This window comes from Nomascus leucogenys, chromosome 10 (genome assembly GCF_006542625.1).
Source record: "Nomascus leucogenys isolate Asia chromosome 10, Asia_NLE_v1, whole genome shotgun sequence".
In the NCBI taxonomy this organism is placed as follows: domain Eukaryota; kingdom Metazoa; phylum Chordata; class Mammalia; order Primates; family Hylobatidae; genus Nomascus; species Nomascus leucogenys.
In genome coordinates, this window is record NC_044390.1 from 19,084,503 (window position 1) to 19,111,115 (window position 26,613).

At 34.5% G+C, this 26,613-nt stretch overlaps 1 protein-coding gene across 1 annotated transcript in view; it reads left to right on the forward strand.

Moving 5' to 3' along the window:
- Positions 1–26,613, forward strand: part of MGAT4C (MGAT4 family member C) — an 815,317-nt gene that overhangs the window by 369,947 nt on the left and 418,757 nt on the right. Inside the window, exon 5 of the mRNA XM_030819890.1 lies at positions 16,094–16,202. The gene's annotated coding sequence lies outside the window, so the exon portion shown is untranslated. The remainder of the gene's footprint in view (positions 1–16,093; positions 16,203–26,613) is intronic.

Below are 26,613 nucleotides of genomic sequence, written 5' to 3' on the forward strand. Positions count from 1 at the left end.
CCAATGCCATTTGGAGCAGCTTTCCTGGGATGAGTAATTATTCAGATGACTTTTTTTTTTTTTTTACTGGAGCTTTTTAACCTTATCCATGTGTTTTGTTTTCATTATCAGGAAAAAATGGGTCCTTGTCTTAGCAATAAATGTTCACAAAATATTTCAAGCTATATTTTTATAAAAAATAATACGTTCTAAAGAACATAAATCAATAAATTTTATTCTATATTTTTGTGATATACGTTATGTGTAGCTATATGTGTGCATATATATACACACACACACACATATACCTATAAAGTTTTACTGAAGCATAACACATATCCAGAAATTGCAAATTCTTAAGTGAACAACCCAGTACATTTGCACAGTGAATACATATCTATAATTAATATAACTCTAACAGGAAATAAAATATTACCAATATTTGAAAGATTATTTTGTACCTCTTCCTAGTTATTAAACTCAGCCTACTCCGAAGATAATCAGTAGATTGACTACTTTTACCAAAATAAAATTTAACCATTTTTGCAGCCTATATAAATAAAATTATACGAGACGTAATATTTGTTTATTACATCTTTTCTCATCATTAGCTTTGAGACTCACCAGTGTTGTCATGTATAGCAAAAGTTTGCTCATTCTCACTGATACATTTTATTCTATTATGTAAATATTTTAAAAGATATTCATCAGTTTTACTGTGGGTGGACATTTGGATAACTTCCAGTTTTTGTCTGTTGCAAAGAGAGCTGTCAAGCAATCGAATGTGTATCTTTTGATGCTATATGCATATACTTCTTGAATATGAAACTAGGAGTGGAATTCTTGAGTCATAAGATGAGTACATTTTCAGCTTTAGTATGTATTGCCAGTTTCTCAAACTGCTTTTACTAATGTCCGGTTCTTTCAGTTGTGTATGAGTTTCACATTCCCTCAAATCTTGACATGATTATTTTAATAAATTTTACTAGATATGGTGAATGAATATTTTCGATGAGAAATAATATTGAATATTCTCTTACGTGGTATTGGTCATTTGGATATCTTTTTTTGTGAAGATTTTGAACAAATATTTTTGCCTTTACATATTGGATTATTTTCTTTCTAATTTTTAGAAGTTTTATTTGTGAACTTATAGATGTCATATTTGCAGTATAATTGGCATAAATTAGGCTACACATATTTAAAGTGTGTGATTTGGTAAGTGTAGACACGTGTATATACTACTGAAACCATCATGACAATCAAAATAATGAACACATCTGTTACCCACAAAAATTTTGTGATCCTTTGCAATCCCTCACACCAATTTTTCCACCCCCACCTTTCTGGTTCCCAGGCAACAGCTGATCTGCTTTCTGTCACTATGGATAAGTTTGCATTTTTAGAATCTTATATAAATGAAGTCATATAGTATGTACTTTTTTGTTTAGCTTCTCTCAGTATAATTTAGAAATTCATCTGTATTGTTGCATATGTCAATAAATCTTTCCTGTTGGCGAGCTGTTTAAGGGGTATAGAGTTTCAGTTCTGAAAGATGAAAATGTTCTGGAGATTAGTTGTGCAGCAAAGTGAATATACTTAATACTACAGAACTGTACCTCAGAAATAGTTAATATGGTAAACTTTATGTTATGCATTTTTGTTAGAATAAAACATTAAGATAAAAAATTAATACTTGGATTTTAACTCAAAGAATTTAAACTGGAAGAATTCTATGTTAAAATATGGAAGATTGGAGTAAGTTCAGGTTTGCAACAATATGATAGAGTCAGTTGTTCTATTTTGCCATGTTTGAATTTTAAAATCCTTGTTAGAGAACCAGGAATTGAGATCAGTATGCAGATGGAGAATCATATTTAAAGCACAGTGGAAAAAGGTCAGGTTGCAGATCTAAATTTGGTAGTCAACAAGAAAGATTATATGTAAAGTCATGGAACCGGATAAGATTATCTGCAGGGAAAGTATAGGTTGAGAAGAAAAAGAGGTCCATGATCAGTCAAGAAATACTCCAAACCTATTATTCAGAGGAAAAGAAGCCAGCAAATGAGCCTGGGATTGAAAGGCTTTGCATGATATGAAAGAAGTAAGAAGAATGTAGTACCACTAAAGACAAGAGCAGAAAATCGTTCAAGAAGGAATCAGTTAATTGTTAGAACATCAGGTAAAATGAGGACTATTTTAGTGCCTTGGGGGATATGGATGTTCTATAAAAGCGAGTTGAAAAGATATTGTAAAACGAGAAAATAAATATTTTGAGGTATTTTCCAATGTAGAAATATGGTTACTAGAGAGATGAAGTAGTAGTTTATTTTTGAAAGCATAAAAATATTAAAACAGTATTAAACACTGATGAGGATGAATTAATGCAGAGGGAGTAACTTATATGAATAAGAAGAATTAGCATGAGAAAGTTGGGTAAAACTTTGTTAAAAGAGTTTTGTAGACAGGCTGGGCATGGTGGCTCACGCCTGTAATCCTAGCACTTTGGGAGGCCAAGGTGGACGCATCACGAGGTCAGGAGATTGAGACCATCCTGGCTAACAAGGTGAAACCCCGTCTCTACTAAAAAATACAAAAAATTAACCTGGCATGGTGACGGGCGCCTGTAGTCCCAGCTACTCGGGGGGTTGAGGCAGGAGAATGGTGTGAACCCAAGAGGAAGAGCTTGCAGTGAGCCAAGATCGTGCCACTGCACTCCAGCCTGGGCGACAGAGCGAGACTCCATCTCAAACAAACAAACAACTACAACAACAACAACAACAAAACAGTTTGGTAGGTAGTTAGTATGGGTTGAAATTTGGGCTCTCCTACACAGGGGCTATTGTTTTCTCAGTGAAGTTTAAGGCTATTCCATCAGTTGTAATTAAGATTTTTTGCAGTAGTGAGTGTTCATTTTTTACTCATGGTCAGTAATTTAAAGTAGTAACAATTGTCAGGATTTTGAATTTTTCTCCAGGTCTATTCAGCATGCTTCTGTGACAAAATGAGGGGTTGAAATTTCAGTTTAATCACTTTAATAGAAAACATCCACATTAATGGATAATTATGTTTGAGAAACCTGTGTAATAACATGAAACTATAATTATGGCAATGAGTTAACAGAAATTTACGTGTGTGTGTGTATATATATATATGTATATATAATGTCAATGGAATATGTGTATATATATGTGTATATATGTGTATATATATGTGTATATATATGGTATACGTATATGGTATGTGTATATATATGGTATGTGTATATGGTGTGTGTGTGTGTGTGTGTGTGTATATATATATATATAAAATGTCAGTGGAAATATAAATATACTTCATATATATTGCAAGTTTGGTTCCAGACACCTACAAAATGAATATTGGAGTAATGCAAGTCCCACAAAATTGTTGTTTCCCAGTACATATTATAGTTATGTTTATGCTATACTATAGTATATTAACTTTGGAATAGAATTATATCTAAAGAACAATGTACACAACTTGATTTAAAAATACCTTACTGCTAAAAACTGTTGAGTATTATCTGAGCCTCTAACAAGTTGTAATCCTCTCTGCTGGAGGAGAGTCTTACCTCAGTGTTGATGGCTGCTGACTGATCAAGGTGGTGGTTGCTGAAGATTGGGGTGACCAATGGCAATTTGTGAAAATATGACAACAATTAAGTTGGTTACATTGATGGATTCCTTTTTTTTTTTTTTTTTTTGAGACAGAGTTTTGCTCTTTGTTGACCAGTCAACACTGACCAGTTGCACAGTGGCACGATCTCAGCTCAGTACTGCAACCTCTGCCTCCCGGGTTCAAACGATTCTCCTATCTCAACCACCCAAGTAGCTGGGATTACAGGTGACTGCCACCATTTCTGACTAATTTTTGTATTTTTAGTAGAGATGGGGTTCCACCATGTTGTCCAGGCTGGTCTTGAACTCCTGACCTCAGGTGATCTGCCCGCCTCGGCCTCCCAAAGTGCTGGGATTACAGGTGGAAGCCACCACTCCTGGCCACTGATTCTTTATTTCACAAAAGACTTCTCTTCAGCATGTGCTACTGTTTGACAGCATTTTACCCACAATAGAATGTCCGTCAAAATTGGAGTCATTCTTCTCAAACCCTGCTGCTGCTTTGTTATCTAAGTTTATGTAGTATTCTAAATAATTTGTTGTCATTTCAACAATTTCATAGCATCTTCCCCAGGATAAGATCCCATCTATCTATCTATATAAACACACCTTGCTTATGCATAAGAAGCAATTTCTCATCCATTCAAGTTTGATCATGAGATTGTTGCATTTCAGTCACATCTTCAGGCTCCACTTCTAATTTTACTTATTTTGCTATTTCCACCACATCTGCAATTACTTCCTTCTCTCAAGTCTTGACTCTCTCAAGGTCATCAATGAGGATTTGTATAAAATTATCCCAAACTTCTGTTAATCTTATATTTTGACCTCTTACTGTGACTCACAAGTGTTCTCAATGGTATCTAGAATGGTAAAATCTTTCCACAAGGTTTTCAGTGTACTTTGTCTAGATTCATCAGAGAAATCAAAATCTGTATCTGCTATACCTTTGCAAAGTGTATTTTATAAATGATAAGACTTGAAAGTCAAAATTACTCCTTGATCCATGGACTGCAGAGTGGATGTTGTATTATTAAGCATAAAAACAACATTGATCTCCCATGGAGATGGAAAACAACATCTCCATCAGAACTTTAGGTGACTAGGTGCCTTGCGAAAGACCAGTAATATTTAGAAAGAAATCTTTTTTTCTGAGCAGTAGGTATGAACATTGGGCTTAAAATATTCAATAAACCATCCTATATTTTTTGTAATAAAGATACAAACATTCTAATAATTTTTGCATCTTTTCTTCTATCAGTTAATTTATACTATAATGCATGGCCACTAATATTCTCCAAATAAACTTGTATTTGGGGCTCATTATTGTATTTCTACATTGAAAATTACATAAAGATGTTGAGGATTTTTTTTATTCACCACTGTATTCTCAACTTAACAAAGAGCCTGTCACCTAGTAAATACTCAATAGATAATTATTAAATTTTTAAAAATCATAAAAAATATCTTTTAGAAGTTTATTTGCAAAGCATTGTGATCATCAAGGCTTTGTTGTTCAATTTATAGAGCACAAGCAAAATAGATTCAGAAGATTCTTAAGGGCCCTACTATTTTCAAAATAGTAAATGGATGTTGCCTTCAGGTCACCAGCTGCATTAGATGCTATAAGAACATCAGCCTGTCCTTTCAAGCTTTGAAGCCAGGGATTGACATTTGCTCTCTGGCTATGAAAATTCTAGATGGCATCTTCTTCTTCTTTTTCTTCTGTGTTCTGAGCTTTTTGGATTTCACTAATGAGTGAAGCGTATTTTTTTTTATCCTGTCTTCTCTTTACCCATCTTGAAGGTTCAGTGAATTCAAGTTATGCTTTGCTTTTCTTTATCCTCAGCAGCCAAATTAGAAACCCTCCTAGAATAAACCCTCAGCTATTCAAAAGAGCAATTCTGGGTGCTTTCTCCTGAGGACAGCCAGCTTAGCAGCTTCATTTCTGGCTTTCCTGATTACTGGTCCAAGGCCCAAAGAAACTTTCTGTACCTGTAGGTTCCAACTGTAAAGTTTCTTTGGGATTTTCTTTAAGAGGTTCTTATTTGAATCATTCCTCTTCTGTGTCTGTTATTGGGTGAGCTTTTCTCTGTATTATATATCATTACAACCATGTCTGATTTCTATCTTCCATTTTTCCAAAAATCTGTCTTCCACTTAAAAAAAATGATATGTTGATAGTGGACCTTGTTTTTTGTGGACCTTGTTTTTTTTTTTTTTTTTTTTTTTTTTTTTTTTTTTTTTTTTTTTTTTCTTTTCTCTTCTGTCATTTCAGTGGTATTTAGAGAAGCTAGAGAGGTGAGGTGCACATGAAAGCTCAGCACCTTAAGCTTTCCAGATGTCTAGGGTTTTTTCTATTTCTGGTCTCACTTCTTATAAATTCTTTCAGGGAAATGATTTATTTGCATTTCTTCTGGTTTGTATTGGAACTTGAAAAATTTTTATTTTGTTTTCTTTCAGCTTTGCATTTTATGTCAATCATAATGAAATCATCAATATCTCATTTCTGTCTATCTGGGTGTGTAAATGACACCGTTTTTTGATAAACTGCATTTATAGGCCTCCACAAGGTACTATTTGCATACGGCCAATTAGTGATGCAGAATTCACTTTAAAAATTTGACATAATTATTTATATTTCATTTAATACGTATGTCACTATATTTCAATAACATAATTGTATTTGCCAGGTGACTGAATATTTTCACTTTCCTTTTTCAGCATCCAGATCAATGGGAGATTTAATAAAATGTAATAGCAACTTTTCATGAGCACATGGTAGTCAACAAATATATATTTTTAAAAAAAATTCAATAGCTTTAGAGGTACAAGTAGTTTTTGGTTACATAAACAAATTGTACAGTGATGAAGTCTGAGATTTTTGTGCACTTGTCACCTGAGTAGTCTACATTGTACCCAATATGTAGTTTCCTCCTCAAAGTCTCTCATGTCCATTACACCCTTCTGTATACCTTTTTATACCCATAGCTTAGCTCTCACTAATCAGTAGAAACATAAGATACTTGGTTTTCCTGAATTATTTCACCTAAAATAACAACCTCCGGCTCCATCCAAGTTGCTGCCAAAGACATTTTTTCATTCTTTTTTATGAGATGAGAAGTATTCTATGGTGTATATGTATCACATTTTCTTTGTCCACTCATCAATTGATGGGCACTTACGTTGGTTCCATATCTTTGCAACTGTGAATTGTTCTGCAATAAACAAATGCAGGTGTCTTTTTATATAATTACTCATTTTCATTTGGGTAGATGCCCTGCAGTTGAATTGTTGGGTTGAATGGTATTTTTTTCATGTATGTATTATTTATTTATTTGTATTATTTTTATACTTTAAGTTTTAGGGTACATGTGCACAATGTGCAGGTTTGTTACATATGTATCCATGTGCCATGTTGGTGTGCTGCACCCATTAACTCGTCATTTAGCATTAGGTATATCTCCTAATGCTGTCCTTCCCCACTTCCCCCACCCCACAAGTCCCTGGAGTGTGATGTTCCCCTTCATGTGTCCATGTGTTGAATGATATTTTTAAAGAAATCTCCATACTGTTTTCTATAGAGGTTATACTAACTTACATTCCCACAAGCAGTATATAAGTTTTCCCTTTTCACTATATTAACTCCAACATTTCTTGTTTTTTCACTTTTTAATAATGGTCATTCTGGCCAAGGTAAGGTGGTTTCCCACTGTGGTTTTAATTTTCATTTCCTTGATGATTAATTATATTGAGCACTTTTTCATATGTTTGTTAGCTATTTGTATATTCTTTTAAGAAATGGCTGCTTACATTATTTGCCTACCTTTTGATGTGATTTTTTTTCTTGCTGATTTGAGTTCCTTGCAGATACTACATATTAGTTGTCAGATTCATAGTTTGCAAATAGTTTCTACCATTTCGTGGATTATCTTTTTTCTGGATCATATTTTGTGGATTTACTTTGATGATTATTTTGCTGTGCAGAAGATTGTTAGTTTAATTAGATTCCATTTATTTATTTTTTGTTGCTTTTGCTTTTGGGGTCTTAATCATAAATTATTTGCCTTGGCCAATATCAAGAAGAGTTTTCCCTAGGTTTTCTTCCGGAATTTTTATGTTTTCAGATTTTGGATTTAGGTTTTTCGTCCATCTTGAGTTGATTTTTGAATATAGCGAGAGGTAGAGATCTGTTTTCATTCTTCTACATATGGCTATCCGGTTTTCCCAGTACCATTTATTGAACGGAGAGTCCTTTCCCCAGTTTATGTTTTTGTATGCTTTGTTGAAAATCAGTTGGTTGACAGCCAATATCATACTGAATGGGCAAAAACTGGAAGCATTCCCTTTGAAAACTGGCCCAAGACAGGGATGCCCTCTCTCACCACTCCTATTCAACATAGAGTTAGAAGTTCTGGCCAGGGCAATCAGGCAGGAGAAAGAAATAAAGGGTATTCAATTAGGAAAAGAGGAAGTCAAATTGTCCCTGTTTGCAGATGACCTGATTGTATATTTAGAAAACCCCATTGTCTCAGCCCAAAATCTCCTTAAGCTGATAAGCAACTTCAGCAAAGTCTCAGGATACAAAATTAATGTGCAAAAGTCAAAAACATTCTTATACACCAATAACAGACAAACAGAGAGCCAAATCATGAGTGAACTCCCATTCACAATTGCTTCAAAGAGAATAAAATACCTAGGAATCCAACTTACAAGGGATGTGAAGGACCTCTTCAAGGAGAACTACAAACCACTGCTCAAGGAAATAAAGGAGGATACAAACAAATGGAAGAACATTTCATGCTCATGGATAGGAAGAATCAATATCATGAAAATGGCCATACTGCCCAAGGTAATTTCTAGATTCAATGCCATCCCCATCAAGCTACCAATGACTTTCTTCACAGAATTGGAAAAAAACTACTTTAAAGTTCATACAGAACCAAAAAGGGGCCTGCATTGCCATGACAATCCTAAGCCAAAAGAACAAAGCTGGAGGCATCATGCTACCTGACTTCAAACTATACTGCAAGGCTACAGTAACCAAAACAGCATGGTACTGGTACCAAAACAGAGATATAGACCAATGGAACAGAACAGAGCCCTCAGAAATAATACCACACATCTACAACCATCTGATCTTTGACAAACCTGACAAAAACAAGAAATGGGGAAAGGATTCCCTATTTAACAAATGGTGCTGGGAAAACTGGCTACTCATATGTAGAAAGCTGAAACTGGATCCCTTCCTTACATCTTATACAAAAATTAATTCAAGATGGATTAAAGACGTAAATGTTAGACCTAAAACAATAAAAACCCTAGAAGAAAACTTAGGCAATACCATTCAAGACATAGGCATGGGCAAGGACTTCATGTCTGAAACACCAAAAGCGATGGCAACAAAAGCCAAAATTGACAAATGGGATCTAATTAAACTAAAGATCTTCTGCACAGCAAAAGAAACTACCATCAGAGTGAACAGGCAACCTACAGAATGAGAGAAAAATTTTGCAATCTACCCATGTGACAAAGGGCTGATACCCAGAATCTACAAAGAACTCAAATTTACAAGAAAAAATCAAACAATCCCATCAAAAAGTGGGTGAAGGATATGAATGGACACTTTCTCAAAAGAAGACATTTATGCAGCCAATAGATACATGAAAAAAATGCTCATCATCACTGGCCATCAGAGAAATGCAAATCAAAACCACAGTGAGATACCATCTCACACCAGTTAGAATGGCAATCATTAAAAAGTCAGGAAACAACAGGTGCTGGAGAGGATGTGGAGAAATAGGAACACTTTTACACTGTTGGTGGGACGTGAAGTAGTTCAACCATTGTGGAAGACAGTGTGGCGATTCCTCAAGGATCTAGAACTAGAAATACCATTTGACCCAGCCATCCCATTACTGGGTATATACCCAAAGAATTATAAATCATGCTTCTATAAAGGCACATGCACACGTATGTTTATTGCAGCACTATTCACAATAGCAAAGACTTGGAACCAATCTAAATGTCCATTAATGATAGCCTGGGTTAAGAAAATGTGACACATATACACCATGGAATACTATGCAGCCATAAAAAATGATGAGTTCATGTCCTTTGTAGGGACATGGATGAAACTGGAAACCATCATTCTCAGCAAACTGTCACAAGGACAAAAAACCAAACACCGCGTGTTCTCACTCATAGGTGGGAATTGAACAATGAGAACACATGGACACAGGAAGGAGAACATCACACACTGGGGCCTGTTGTGGGCTGGGGGGAGGGGGGAGGGAAAGCATTAGGAGATATACCCAATGTAAATGATGAGTTAATGGGTGAAGCACACCAACGTGGCACATGTATACATATGTAACAAATCTGAACGTTGTGCACATGTACCCTAGAACTTAAAGTATAATAAAAAAATAATAATAATAATAAAAAGAAAATCAGCTGGTTGATTTGGCTTTATCTCTGAATGCTCTATTTTGTTGCATTGCTCTATGCATCTACTTTTATATTAGTAACATGCTATCTTGGTTACTATGTCCTTGTAGTATAATTTGAAGTCAGGTAATGCCATGCCTCCAGATTTGTTCTTTTTGCTTAGAATTGCTTTTTCTATTTAGGCTCTTTCTTGGTTCCAAAGAAATTTTATAATTATTTTTTCTATTTATGTGAAAAATGATGCTGGCATTTTGGTAGAAATTGTATTGAATCTGTAGATTGCTTTGGGCAGTATGGTCATTTTCATGATATTAATTATTCTAGTCCATGAGCATTGGATGTATTTCCATGTGTTTGTGTTGCCTATGATTTATTCCAGCAATGTTTTGCAGTTCTAGATGTAGAGTTCTTTTACCTCCTTGTTTAAGCATATTCCTAGATTTTTTTTAGTTATTGTAAAAGGGATTGAGTTGTTGATTTGTTTTCAGCTTGGTTGTTATTGGCATGTAGAAGTACAACTGATTTGTGTATATTGATATTGTAACCCAAGACTTTACTAAATTTATTTATCAACTCTAGGAGTCTTCTGAAGGACTCTTTAGGGTTTCCTAGGTATATGATCATATCATCTGCAAACAGATAAGTTGACTTCCTATTTTCCAATTTGGATGTATTTATTTATTTATTTATTTTCCCTGATTGCTCTGGCTGGGACTTTCAGTGCTATATTGAATAGAATTGATGAAAATGGGCATCCCTGTATTCTTCCAGTTCTTAAAGGGAATGTTTTCTTCTTTTCCCCGTTCAGTATGAGTTGGCTGTCTGTTTGTCATACATGGTTTTTATTATTTTGAAGTATGTTCCTTCTATGGCTAGGTTACTGAGAGGTTTTATCATAATGGGATCCTGGGTTTTATTGAATGATTTTTCTATGTCTATTGAGATTATCATATGTTTTTTGTTTTTAATTCTGTTTTTGTGGTGAATCACATTTGTCAATTTGTGTGTGTTGAATCATCCCTGTATCCCTGGAGTGAAACCCACACAATCATAGTGAATTATCATTTTGATGTGCTGTCGAATTTGGTTTGCTAATATTTTGTTGAGGATTTTGGCATCTATGTTCATCAGGAATGTTGGTCTATAGTATTTTTGTTGTTGTTGTTATGTTATTCCCTGTCTTTGTTATTAGAATGATACTGGCTTCATAGAATGAGTTAGGAATATTACCTCTTTCTCAATCATTTGAAATCTTTTCTGTGGGATAGGTATCAATTCCTCTTTGAATGTCTGGTAGAAATTGGCTGTGAAGCCATCTGACCCTGAACTTTTGTTTGCTGACAAATTTTTTGTCACTGATTCAATCACACTGCTTGTTATTGGTCTGTTCAGGATTTCTATTTCTTCCTGATTCAAGCTAGGAGGGTTGTATGTTTTCAGGAATTTATCCACTTCCTCTAGACTTTCTATTTTGTATGTATAGAGGTGTTTATAATGGTCTTGAAGGATCTTTTCTATTTCTGTGGTGTCAGTTGTAATGTCTCCATTTTAATTTCTAATTGAGTTTATTTGAACCTTCTCTCTTCTTGGTTAATCTGGCTAGTGGTCTATCAATTTTGTTCATCTTTTTAAAGAAAAAACTTTTTGCTTCCTTTACCTTTTGTATTGATTTTTAATTTGAAATTCACTTAGTTCTGCTCTGATCTTTGTTGTTGTTGTTGTTATTGTTGTTTATCTTCTGCTAGCTTTCGGTTTGGTTTTTTCTTGTTTGTCCAGTTTCTTGAGGTGTGATGTTAGGCTGTCAATTTGTGATCTTTCAGACTTTTTGATGTAGGTATTTAGTGCTATAGACTTTCCTCTTAGCATTGCTTTTGCAGTATCACAGAGGTTTTGATAACTTGTGTCACTGTTATCATTCATTTTGAATACTTTTTAGATTTTCATCTTGATTTTATTGTTAACCTAAACATAGTTCAAAAGTAGGTTGTTTAATTTCCATGTATTTGTATAGTTTTGAGGGTTCCTTTGGGAATTAATTTCTAATTTCATTCTGCTATGGTCTGAGAAGATACTTGATATTGTTTCAAGTTTTTAAAATTTGTTGAGACTTGATTTGTGGTTTGTTATGTGTTCTGTCTTGGAGAATGATTTGTAGGCTGATGAAAATAATGTATATTTTGCAGTTATTGGGTAGAATGTGCTATAAATATCTGTTAGGTTCATTTGCTCTAGAGTACAGTTTAAGTCCAGTGTTTTTTTTGTTGACTTTCTGCCTCAACGATCTGTCTAATGCTGTCAGTGGAGTGTTGAAATCGCTTCTATCATTGTGTTGGTGTTCGCCTCTTTTCATAGGTTTAGTAGTAATAATTATGTGAATCTGGGAGCTCCAGTGCATATATATTTAAGCTTATAACATCTTCTGGTTGGATTATCCTTTTATCATTATGTAATGACTTTCTTCGTCTTTTTATTTTTTTACTTTTGTTACTTTAAATTCTGTTTCATCCAATATGAGAATAGCTACTCCTGCTTGCCCTTGGTTTCCATTTGTGTGGAATATATTTTTCTATCCCTTTAGCTTGAGTCTATAAGAATCCTTACATGGTTAGGTGTGTCTCTTGAAGACAGGAGTATTTGGTTTGTGATTACTGTATCCATTCTGACAATCTGTATCATTTAAGTGGAGCATTTATATAATTGACATTAAAAGTTACTATTGAGATGTGACATATTTTTCCAGTCATCATATTGATGGTTACCTACTTTGTTTTCTTCATGTTTTATTGTCTTATAGGGATGCCATCTTCTATTAGAAGGCTGTTTCACTGACATCGAAAATGTGTTGTTTAGCGTAGCCACTTTCATCAGTTGTCTTAGCCTGATTTTCTGGATTACTTGCTTCAGCTTCTGCATTATCCCTGGCTGTTTCACCTTGCACTTTTAAGTTAGACAGAGGGCATCATTCCTTAAATATCATAAACTAACCTCTGCTGGCTTCAAACTTTTCTTCTGCAGCTTCCTCAACTCTCTCAGGTTTAATAGAATTAAAGATAATTAGGGCCTTGCTCTGGATTAGGCTTTATCTTAGGTGGATATTGTGGCTGATTTGATATTCTATCCTGACCACTAAACCTATCTCCATATCTGTAATACAGTTGTTTTGATTTCTTATCATTCATGTTTTCACTGGACTAGCACTTTTAAGAATTTTTCCTGTGCATTCACAACTTGCCTGTTTGGCATAAGAAGCCTAGCTTTTAGCCTATCTTGACTTTTGACATCCTTCCTCACTAAAGTTAATCATTTCTACCATTTAACTTCGTGTGAAAGATTATGACTCTTCCTTTCACTTGAACACTTAGCCATTGTAGGGCTATCAATCAGTTAAATTTCAATATTGTTATGTCTCAGGGAACAGGGAGTCTCTAGTAGAAGAAGAAAGATGAATAACAGCTGGTCAGTGGGGTAGTCTGAACACACACAACATTTCACTGTCTTATATGGTTGTGGTGTGTGGTGCCCCATAACAATTACAGGAGTAATATCAATGATCGTAGATATAATGAAACAGATAAAATTTATAATAATAATGGAAAAGCTTGATATATTGTGTGAATGACCTAAGTGTGACAAAGAGACACAAAGGGAGCACTTTGTATTAGAAAATTGATGCTGCTAGATTTATTCAATGCAGGGTTACCACAAACGTTCAATTTATAAAACTGCAATATCTACAAAGTACAGTAAAGCAAATTGCAATAAAACAATGTGTTCCTGTATTTGTAAAGAGACTGAAAATAACTAGAACAAATAAATACTATAAGTCATTTAACTAATATGATACTTTATGATAATTTTATTTTGCCTTCCTCATTTTCTTTTTAATATATTCATTTAGAGAGGGGGACGTTAACAATAACTTTTAGTGGAAAAATTGATTTACTCCTACAACCATATTATGTAATAGTTGAACTGTTCAAACCTCATTATCTAATCAAGACCTTAATATGACTATTTGTATATGTAGATATACATATGTATATATAAATACAGATTGTGTACATTGGAAAATAACTAGTAAAAATGTCTACAATCTTCTTCTAAAATATAAGCATTAAGAATTTCAGAATCATTCTAAAATGATTAGCTCAATATTTTCAGCAATGCTGTTATTAATAATGATTATATTTTTTTGTAATAAAGACATAAAAATTCTGATAACTTAGGGATATTTTTTCTCTATTAATGAATTTATAAATTAACTCACTGCCACTAAAATTTTCCAAAGAAATTTGTATCTTGGGCTAATTATTTTCATTTCTACATCGAAGTTTACATAAAGTGGAGATATTTATCTTATTCACTACCATAACCCCAGAACTTAACAAAGAACCTGCACTTAGCAGATATTCAATAGGTAATTCTTAAATTTTAAACATTTTTAACATAACATCATATATAATTGTCTTTTTGAACTGTATTTGCAAATCATTTACAAAATAATTAGGCATAGAAAAAGGTCTCAATGTATCACAGCTCCGAATGTGTTATAATAATTCACTAAATGCCTATTTTCCAATTGAAATCACCAAGCTGAATCACACAAACCTCTTTTAAAGAAAAATATTCAATATATTGTTTTAAAAGAAAGCATTGTTTGGATGTAGCTGAACATCATAAGATCCTCTAGTTAAGAATTTCAACTCCTTATCCTTTGAGTCTTAGTTATATCATGTGTATAATGGAGAATAATAATGCTGTCTTCACTGTTCTAATAAAATAATTAAACATGAAAATGTTAGTGGAAAATTTTATAAAGACAATTGTTACATAATAATAAGGGATAATAGTTGACTGATACAAACTATTAAAAAAACAGTATGTAGGTCTTCTTCCCCCACACTCTGACTCCCTAAGTAACATAATTAGAAGGTTAATGAAATCTGTTGTCTTAAAAGACTAGTATATATCAGCCTATAATCCTCTGAATTATATTGTCATAAGTTGTCATTTTTTGAGATTTCTACAGTCATAAATTGTTGCACAAAATTATTTTGTTGCACTTGCATAATTTGTATACAGATGAAAAATAAGATACCAGATATAAAAGTGCAAAAAGAAAAAAATCTCTCTATCCAGTTAGTTCATATTTTTTCATAGTGGTACTGCTGATAATGCTTAACCAGGCTTTAAACCCTTGGGAAGCAAGGCAGAGATTATATAATCATATAGTTGTAAGATCAATGTATTGCTTAGATCATTATAAAGAGTGACATAAATTGAGACTATTTTTATTGAGACTTAATTTTTGATCAAGTGTTCATATTCATTTGATAACAAGAATATGCCATTTGTAGTTATAATGAGTTAATGCTTCCAGAAATATTGAATGGAAAAATTAAAAAAAGCCAATGCTTTGTGACCTCTTCATCGCTCCCATAAAATTTAAGGATGTGATTGTGTCTGGGCCGCTTTGAAGGTTTAGGCAAAGGAACAGTGGAATATTTAATGAAACTTAGAAATGCAGCACAGTTGTTCTCAGACTCCGGGGTATGTTGTAGGCATTATTGATGTGGGTTTTTTGCAAAGCAGAGATATAGAATGGTCATTTGAGTTTTATCAAATAGTAAATGAAAGAGACTTAATAATACTGATATCTCATTAGTATATAAATACTGGCCTGACTATTGTTAAATTTAAAAATAAAGACATATATGTGCCAAGTAAATTTATGTACCAGACAATATCATCTTGATTTATAATTGTGTGTATTTTTTTTAATCTTAGACCACACTTTCAGACATAGTAATAGAACTGACACTCACAAATGCATGCTTTCTTTAAAGATATTAATCTCAGTATTGAACAGAGAAACCAAACAGCTTGTATTGAAAGTAGAAATGTAATTGGCCTGTTTGGAGAAAGTCTACGAGAGTAACAGTCACTAGATTCAACATGCAAGTGCCATCATGATGAATGTTTACAACACTTTTTTGAGAGCCAATTATACTGTTTTTTTTGTGCAGGAACTGGAGATCAGCCAGATCACTTGTATGCACAAAGCCGCTGTGGATCTGTCTTTCAAACAAGAGCTGCAGAAAACGCTATAGCAAGGTTGAAGCTTTATCCACTCTGGTAAGAGAAGCTTTCTTTTTCTTTGCTATGGTGAGAGTTTGATAAGAAACCCTTTTAAACCATAATGTGGTCAGGGAGAGGAGACTGTTATATGTTATAAGTCAGAAAATGTTTTTTCTTTGAAATATTTTTTTCACTATGCTTTGTGCCTTTATGTTATAGCAAGATAAAACTGAAACACTAAGTCATATTGCACATGTTAAATTCGTATTGGATGTAGGGGAGTCTTAAACTACTCTTCTGTTGTGTGAAATGTGAGGTCATTTTGTGTTTATACTGTATATCTCCTGGACAGGACAAAGGGAAGAAAGATTGGTATTCTAATACCATGGTTGAGAGTGAATCTATGTGTTTAAGTTTTCCCCTGACCAATGGTGTTATTAATTCCCAGAAGCTCACCACCACCAAATTCGGCCTTTGGATTCACTTGCAGATATTTTTGACCACTCTATTCTCTTTTTATATTTAAAATTGGAAAAGCTGGGGATTATTCTGGATGAGTTTATTTGAATATGGTTTTCTCACGTTAGCTCTAAAGACTGTGCACATATATACAAAGTACAAAATTCTGTTTTTCACGTAATTTCTTCAGTCTGTAATGTGCTTCAACATTTGTGTGAGAATCTCTACCTATTATAAACTCTATCTGAATTCATACCAGTCTCAAATGGCAATAAATATTGAGAGCATTTATATATACTTATACATATATACTTATATACATATACACATGTATATAAGTATATATGTATAAGTATATATAAATATTTGACATGAGCAAAATTAATTTTAGATAATTACACATTTACATATTAAAGCAATGTAATCCCTATGGAAATTTATAGCTTTTAATTTTCATTTATATGGCCCTTCCTTTTCATTTTCTTGGTAAACTTTAGTTCAGAAAACAATAACATAAATATCCAAAAGACTTTACAACCAAAGAGCTACATTTGAAGATAAATTATTTTTTAAATAAACTTGTATGACTCAGATTTTATTCTTTTTAAGTTGCTCAGTTACATCCATGATTTAATTTATGTATCTATGAGATTTAAATACAATCATTTTCAGGAGTTTACACCAGACTAGCCTTCCAGGCTTCAAAGTTATAAGCAGCTTGCCATGTCTGTCTAATAAGTTGCCAATAAAAATTCATGCTTATCTGATAACTTCAATAGGTATTTATTGATTATATACCTTGCTAAAAGCTTCCAGGAGAGGAAATATGTAGCTTAAATAAATGAAACGTAACATCTGTATAGATTTAATGAGGATTTACCATATATGCTTAAAATAACGAATTCTTAGTGAAGGTTTGGATAAGGACAAATAGAGTCAGGAGGAGTCAGTAATGACAATGAATACAATGAGACTTAATTTTTCAGATGTAAAAAATAATTCTATGCTTTAATGAATGAGCTTAAAAAACTTTAGCAATGCCATTTTCCCATTCTTCTCCCCTCATTTAAATTATGCATGCATTCAATTCAACCCATTTGAAATCTTTACCTGTGTACCCTGCACTGAAAGAAATACAGACAGCCTTGCCTCTGAAAGAGATTCTAGTTTAAAGGGGAGCTGAGGGAAAAAAGTCATTAACTATGTTACCATGAATCAATGTAGTAAAAAAATAATAATATTTGCTTTAAATTTCTGTGGTTTCTGCACTCTTAAAGACTGTTTGTTGCTATAGGCACATGCAGCAAGCTACAACAACAAAAAAGTATCAATTCTCTTAGTTTATATCTTTCCAACTTTTAAGTGAATCTGAGAAAGAAAATCCTTCTAGGGTAAGAACCACATTTAATTTTATATATATATATATATATATATATATATATATATATATATGTGTGTGTGTGTGTGAATGTATGCACACACATACATGTATAGTTATATCGTTTTATATATATAGTTATAAATATATGTGTTTGTTTTTTTTCTTTTCATTGTTATCTTCGCGTTTAGGAACTACAATTGTTAACATACACACATGTGCTTTAGTTTAGAAGATAGGAAAGAGAAGCAAGTATAGCATCTCTGCCCCTCTGATGAGTTTGGCACAGCAGGATTTGCCGTTCATCTTAAGAACACTGCTTTTTCTACTGTCTCTTGTCCAGGTTCTAACTGAACTATATGGCTCAGACTAGGGGCTGCTTTGTATGAAGATATCTTCATATCAAGCCTCATACCTACTCCAGGGAAAATGATTTCTTTCATTTGGGAATTTTCTTATAAATTCGATTTTATGAAAAAAAAAGTGGAACAGGAAATATTGTAAAGTTTACAAACAGGATGCAAATTCATTGCTTTCTAATTATAAATACAATGAGACAGTTTTGTTACACTTTCTTTCCTTTTAGACATATTTTGAGAAATCTGCTTTTTAGAGAGATATTTTGTAGAAAAAATTTTATTACTTTTCAAATTTTCTTTGCTTTATTCATTCTCTTTTTCTTTTTTTTTATTATACTTTAGGTTTTAGGGTGCATGTGCACAATGTGCAGGTTTGTTACATATGTATCCATGTGCCGTGTTGGTTTGCTGCACCCATTAACTCATCATTTAAATTAGGTATATCTCCTAATGCTGTCCCTCCCCCCTCCCCCCAACCCACAACAGTCCCCGGAGTGTGATGTTCCCCTTCCTGTGTCCATGAGTTCTCATTGTTCGATTCCCACCTATGAGTGAGAACATGCGGTGTTTGGTTTTTTGTCCTTGTGATAGTTTACTGAGAATGATGGTTTCCAGTTTCATCCATGTCCCTACAAAGGACGTGAACTCATCATTTTTTTATGGCTGCATAGTATTCCATGGTGTATATGTGCCACATTTTCTTAATCCAGTCTATCATTGTTGGACATTTGGGTTGGTTCCAAGTCTTTGCTATTGTGAATAGTGCCACAACAAACATACATGTGCATGTGTCTTTATAGCAGCATGATTTATAGTCCTTTGGGCATTCTCTTTTTCTTATAGCTGATAAAATTGCATCCCATTTCACTGAGAAGATACAGATTATTTAATGAGTTCCCCTGTGTTCTTTTGCCTCCAGATCTACAAAGCTTACCTCCCAATCTGCCCTCATACTTCTCTTCTTTCCTTTATTTATAATGGGAAGAAGTATCCCAACTTGCATGACCCCAACTTCCATCTCTTCTACTTGTGACTTCTCAGGTATGCTCCTCTGCCTGATAAATATTTTTATTCCTAATATTTAGCTCTATTTTCTCCATGAAATTGTTCCCATTAAACACCTCTTTATATTTACTACACATCTCTACCTATATTTGGCTGGGACTACACATCCCTCTCTAAATACCATCCATGTATCTGCTACTTCACAGAAACATCTCAAAGGTTTTTTTTGTTGTTGTTTTTGTTTTTTTCCAGATACCATTTCCATATCTTTGCCTTCATTTTTCTCTAAATTTGCACAATCCTTGTGATTCTTCCAAATTTTCTGAGGTAGTTACATTGTTTTCTTGTTGCTAAGTCCACTCAGTTTTCTTGGTTTCCCACCAGTATTTAAGAGGTGACTATTCAATTCCTTTTGAGATAGTTTTCCCTTTACCTCCTTAACACTCTCCTAACTTTGTTTTGTTTCTTTACTCTTCCTGTTTCTTTGGTAGCTTTTTCTTCTAGTGGAGTACACTTTTAAGAGTTCCTCAGGACACAATAGTGGACCTAATACTTCTTCTCTCTCTCTCTCTCTCTCTCTCTGTCTCGCTCTTTCCTCTTCTCTCCATAGTCTTTATTTCTATAATTATTTAAAATACCAGCAATCTTAGGGCATAATCCTATGGTGTGTATCAATAGTTGGGTGCATTCCTTGATTCTATATGGATACAGATGAAACTTTTGAGTGTACAATGGTGCAAGGGTGTTATGTATTCAATAGAAAGTGGTATGATACTTTCTTGAAGTGCAGGGAAGCAGCAGCTCCCAGTCAGTCACTCAATCATGATGGGAAATAATTGATACTCTACAGTATACTGTGTTGCCAGATAATTTTGCCCAGCTGTAGGCTAACACAAGCATTCTGAGAACATTTATGGTAGGTGAGGCTAAGCTATGATGTTCAGTTGGTTCAGTATGTTAAGTGGATTTTTGACTTATAACATTTAACTTATAATGAGTTTATTGGAAAATAAGACCATTGTAAATGGAGGACCATCAGTATACTCGTCAAGGGAGATTTGGGGTCAAGCAGTGAAAACGGGTGTTTTCACTCTCCTGGAAAATATTTGATTAGGTTTTACCATGTTTTTATTTTGATGTGTCCCTAGCACTCTAAGATGCTTTCCAGGAAGCCCACTCTGGCCTTACCTCACAGGGAACTCTAGGGAAAATGGTATGGCTAAACCACTTAGGTCCAAATAGAACCAAAGAAAGGAGGCAGAGACCATAGTGACAAGAGTGGATCTTGGTGGGACCTCTGTTTTCCTGCTAGCTGTGGTGCCCAGTTGCAGATACCAGTCAACCTCATAGCCAACCTGCAGTACAGAGCTAGGTGTCTTCAAAAGCAGGGTGAAAAGTTTCACCTAGTTTGAGTCCCTAAATGCTTTTTAACTCACCCTGCCTTGGGGACCACCCCAACAATTCTGCCTAGGCAAGGAGATGCCCATCTCCTCCTTTTTGAAGAAATGAAGGGGCTAGACCAGCCTAACTTGGCAACTTAACAAGCAGCAGCTTTACTCAGCCAAGAAACAATCCCAATGACTTTGCCCAGGCAAGGAACTTCCCACTTCTGTGAATTTTAAAGAAGCAAATGGGCTAAACCTACTTAACCCAGAAAATCAAGTAGTATCTTCACTCCACACAAGAGCCCTCCTAAAGAATCCATCCAAGTAGGAAGACTTCCATCTTCATGCATCTCAGAAAATTATAGGGTCTACATCTGCTAGGGATGATGTTAGGAGGTCCCAAATCCTCTCAACATAGCCAAAAATAACATTTTATGGCTCCACATTGACAGGGAGAAGACCCTTAATTGTGTATTTCTAAGGACCATAGCCTCTGGATTCACCTGTCCAGAGTAGTGACTCCACCTAACCTTGGAGCCCAGACTCCAGCCCTGCCCACCTTCAAGTCACCAATAACATAATTGGCTGACCAGAGTACACATCTTGTGACTGACCTCAAAATCCATCACAGTACTCACACAGCAACTCGACTTTCTAGCCAAACAAAGCCAGTGTTCCCACAGGACATCAGAGCCCAAAGAGCAACCCCACCCAAACAAAGTCAATGGCCCACTAACTAGAGATCTCACAGAAAGCTCTGCCTCCCCAAGGATGTCACCAGCTAGCTTTTCCAAAATCAGAGGCTAGATTAAATAATGCATGTGTATCCCTGCCAGAGAACAGCTCCTGTAAAGGCCAGGAGAGGGGCTGTTCCCTCAAATGTGCAGACAACATAAGGACACAGGATTATGAAGAATCAAGGAGTTACGACACCTCGAAAAGAAACTAATAAAGCTTCAATAATGAACCTAAAAAAATGGATATCTAGAAATCAGTAGCAGATAAATCAAAATAATACTAAAAAAGATGTTCCATGAAGTACCAGAAAATATGAATATAAAATTTAGTAAAATTTAGGCTGGGCACAGTGGCTCACGCCTGTAATCCCAGCACTTTGGGAGGCTGAAGCGGGCGGATCGCGAGGTCAGGAGATCGAGACCATCCTAGTTAACATGGTGAAACCCTGTCTCTACTAAAAATAGAAAAAAAAAATTAGCTGGGTGTGGTGGCGGGCGACTGTAGTCCCGGCTACTTGGGAGGCTGAGGCAGGAGAATGGTGTGAACCTGGGAGGCGGAGCTTGCAGTGAGCTAAGATTGGGCCACTGTGCTCCAGCCTGGGTGACAGAGCAAGACTCCGTCTCAAAAAATAAAAAAATAAAAAAATAAAATTTAGTAAAATTTGAAAAACAATACACAAAATTGCAAGAAGTTAGACAAAGAAATAGAAACAATAGGAAAGAACCAGACAGAAATCTTAGAGATGAAGAATACAATGACTGAAATTAAAAATTCAATAGAAAACTTCAACAGCATAAGAAAAAACCAGCTGCTTGAATTCAAAGACAGAACATTTGAAATTATTGTCAGTGGAGCAGAAGATAAAGGAATAAAGCTTACAGTAATTATGGGACACCATCAAGAGATTAAACTTTCACATAATAGGAGTTCCAGAAAGAGACACTGATAATAAAGGCCAGAAAACATATTTAAAGAAATAGTGGTTAAAACTTTTCTTGTCTGGGTTAGATGCCAATAACCAGATACAGAAAGCATGAAGGTCTTCAATCAAATTCAACCCAAAGAGAAGTACAAAAAAGGCATATAATAATGAAACAATCAAAAATCAAAGACAAGAAAAAATTCTGAGGACAAGTGATAAAGAAACACATCATATATGAAAGAGGGTGAATATTACTATCAGAGTATTTCTCAACAGAAAGTCTTCAAGCAGGAGAGAGTGGAATCATGTAGTCAAAGTTCTGAAAGAAAAAAATGAAAACAAAAAACATGCCAACCATAAATACTTTATTCATCCAGATGGAAATCAGTAAGGAAACATTGGGCTTGAACAAGACTTTAGATTTAATGGACCTAACAGAGATAAACAAAATATTTCATCCAACCACAACAGTGTATACATTCTTCTCAAGCATAGAAAAAAATTATTCAGAATAGATCACATGCTAATGTGCAAAGCAAGTCTCAGCAAATTTTTAAAAATGTAAATTATATCAAGTATATTTTCCAAACACAGTTGTTTGAAACAAAATTCATAACAGGAGCAATTTTAGAAAATTCACATATATATGGAAATTAACCAACCTGATCCTGAGCAACAAAAAGGTCATTGAAGCAATTAAAATGAATTTTTTTTTAATCTTGAGAAAAACACAAATGGAAACACAACACATAAAATCTATGTGATACAGCAAAAGCAGTTCTAGTAGCAACGTTCTTGCAATAGGTACCTACAACAAAAAAAGAAGAAAAAGATCTCAAATAAACCAACTAATATTACACCTTAAGGAACTATTAATAGAAAAAGAACAAACTAGGCCCAAAGTTAGCACATGGGAAAAATAATAAATATCAAATTAGAAAGGAAATAATGACTAGAAAAACAACACAAGAAATAAAAAAGTAACTTTTTTGGAAAGAAACAGAATTGTCAAACTTTAGCTAGAATAACTAAAAAAGAGAGAAAACTCAAATAAAGTCAGAAATGAAAAAGAAGACGTTACAACAGATACCACAGAAATAAAAAGGATTATAAGAAAATACTATTGACAATTGTATGCCAAAAAATTGGATATTGTATAATAAATGGATAAATTCCTAAACACATGCAACCTACCAGGACTGAATCATTAATAAATAGAAAATCTGAACAAACTATTAACAAGTAAATATAATAAGTAAGAAAAAGTCTCCCAGTAAGAAAAGACCAGGACCTTATGCCCTAATAGCTGAATTCTATCAACATTTTAAAGAAAACAGATACCAACCCTCAAACTCTTTCAAAAACTTAAAGAGGAGAGGCTGGGAGTGGTAGCTCATGTCTGTGATCCCACCACTTTTGGAGGCTGAGGCAAGCAGATCACTTGAGCCCAGGAGTTCAAGATCAACCTGGGGAACATGACAGAAAGCCTTTTCTAAAAAAAAAAAAAAAAAAAAAAAAAAAAAAAAAAAAAAAGTACAAAAATTAGCCTGGCATGGTGGCACATGGCTGTAGTATCAGCTACTGAACCTTGCTTTTCAGAGATTCTTTTCTATTATGCTCCCCAATCCTGCTATCTGTAGATACATGGTTAAGAATGAGTACCTTAGGATCAGAGAGGCTTAGTTCAAACCCTACTTATACTACCTGCCAGTTGTTAGGAACTTGAGCAATTAACCTAAACTGTACACTCTGCATTTCCTCATCTTTAGCATGGAGATAATAACACCTATTTTATATAATTAAATGAAATAATCTAAATAAATAATTTGATCTTAAAATGTATGTAATATCTGCATTGTTTATTCCTGTAACCTGATATTTTCATTTGAGACAATGATTTTATACTGTATTAGCGGTTTTTTTTTTCTTGTTGTGGTTTTGTTGTTATTGTTGTTTTTGAAATGGACTCTCGCTGTGTCGCCCAGGCTGGAGTGCAGCGGCACGATCTCAGCTCACAGCAACCTCCGCCTCCCAGGTTCAAGCGATTTTCCTTCCTCAGCCTCCCAAGTAGCTGAGACTACAGGCACCTGCCACCTCTCTCAGCTAATTTTGTGTATTTTTAGTAGAGATGGGGTTTCACCATGTTAGCCAGGATGGTCTCGATCTCCTGACCTCGTGATCCACCCTCCTCACCCTCCCAAAGTGCTGGGATAAACAGGCATGAGCCACTGCACCCAGCCTATATTAGCTTTTAAATATTCCATATGAATGAAAATGTTCACCTTTTATGACATTTTAGAGAACATATGGCAATTATATACTTCATTTCCACAAGTATAAATGGAATAGAGTTTCTTTTTTGGGAAAACTAAGAATGTGACTACTAAGGATGTGAAAGCTTATCTTCCTGAATGGATAAGAGGGTGTGTGCACATGTGCATGTGTGTGAGAAAGTGTGTGTGTGTAAGGTGGATGGGAGAATAAAATAATTCTATAATTTAATCAAAATTATGCTTCATTAAGTACAGAACCATGATATTATTAACTTTTCCTTTTGAAAAGATGAAAAGTGAAAAGAAAATATATGTTATAATTATAATATGTATAATTATCTTAATTAAAATTGTTAGCACATTTTAAACTCTATTAATGTAGCATTATAATATTATGTATAATACTCTCTACCTCTCCAGTAATTGGATGGTCAAAGTCAGAGCAACAGTAATATGAAATACGTGTCCATTCATGTGTAAATGTAGAGTGGAAGCATCAAAGCTGCCCGCTAAAGGTAGAAGGCAGCCCTTCTTAGGGAAACACACACTTTTCCCTCCAAGAAGCATATACAACAAAGCTGTAACAATAGTATGCCAAATCTGTGATGGCCTTTCTTTCCCCAATACCTCCTTCCCCTGTTAGCTGACATTAATAAGGCATGGACATTTGAATAGGACAATGGTGGAAGAGGGTCTGAGCAGGTTACTTAGATGTGATTTCTCTCTCTCTCTCTCTCTCTCTCTTTTTTTTTTTTTTTTTGAGACAGAGTCTCGCTCTGTCGCCCAGGCTGGAGGGCAGTGGCACGATCTCAGCTCACTGCAAGCTCCGCCTCCCGGGTTCACGCCCTTCTTCTGCCTCAGCCTCCCGAGTAGCTGGGACCACAGGCATCTGCCACCACGCCCGGCTAATTTTTTGTATTTTTAGTAGAGATGGGGTTTCACCGTGTTAGCCAGGATGATCTCGATCTCCTGACCTCACGATCTGCCCGCCTTAGCCTCCCAAAGTGCTGGGATTACAGGCGTGAGCCATCGCGCCCGGCCCTTCTCTTTTTATCTTGAACTTGTAGTCATGTCTTTATATAGCACTGAATGGAGTATGCATTTGGAGCAGAGGCTTTGGATCAGTCTACCTGGGTTCCAGAAACATTTCTGCCACAGGTTAGCTGAATTAGCCTGAGCAATTTGCCTCACATCCCTAAGCCTTTGTTTCCTTATTTGTATATGGTGAATGATACTTTATTATACATATTATTATTTTTTATATATGAAAATAACTGAGAAGATAAATGTGTTTATTATAGTGTCTTGTGACTCATAAAAGATCAGTAAATGATAATTATAATTTTACTCTTATGGTTCACTTTCTACTCTTCTCAATATCTAGTAATAATGCAGAAAACTCGTGAGCCAATCAGTAAATGTATGGCAGTGTAAGGTTTTCCATTTTCTTGAGCTAAAAATACACACCAATACTCTAAGGATATTGCTGAAATAGATTTTACCCAAAGAGTCAATGACTGATGGACCACACATTCAGAAGAGACTTGTTAAGGGGCAGATGCCATAATATAGTACCTGTTTGAATGACTGTAAAATAAGTTGTATACTTCTAATATAGTTAAGTGAAATATACTCAGATATTTAAATATGTATATTGCATTAACATAGTTTGCTTCTATTATAAAAAGAGGAAAGCTTTTTAATTTTTATTTTATTGAGATAAAGTATATCATGAGTATACTCTGGACTGGAGTATATGATTATTAATATTGGCATAGATTATTATAATTATCATTAATTTTATTAAAACACTATTTAAATATTAAAAGACAGTAAGTCATTTGCAAATTAGAGGAAATAATCAGAATGAGTCTTTAGTTATACAAATGTAAATTAATACCTTTCATTCATCTTGGAAATACCAAAGATATTGATAAAGTTATATGCAT